A 249-nucleotide genomic window follows, 5' to 3' on the forward strand; every position below is an offset into this window, starting at 1 on the left:
ACTCTTGCTTGAGATCAGCAGAAGGTGAATCCACGGTGGTGCCCAGTTGCAGCTTTTTCCCATTTTTTTTGCATTTTTGCATCTTTGCGTGCACAATTTTCTGCTTTGGGGTTATTTTCTGCTGTGTAATGCACTTCCTTTGTAGCAGCATGTGAAAATTTATGCATTGACCTTGATACAACTATAGAGTGAATAAATAGGAATGCTATTGCTCATGAGTGGTCAGGCTTGCAAGTCACATTTTTGGCT

This window comes from Melampsora larici-populina (genome assembly GCF_000204055.1).
Source record: "Melampsora larici-populina 98AG31 unplaced genomic scaffold MELLAscaffold_2, whole genome shotgun sequence".
Classification (NCBI taxonomy): Eukaryota; Fungi; Basidiomycota; class Pucciniomycetes; order Pucciniales; family Melampsoraceae; genus Melampsora; species Melampsora laricis-populina.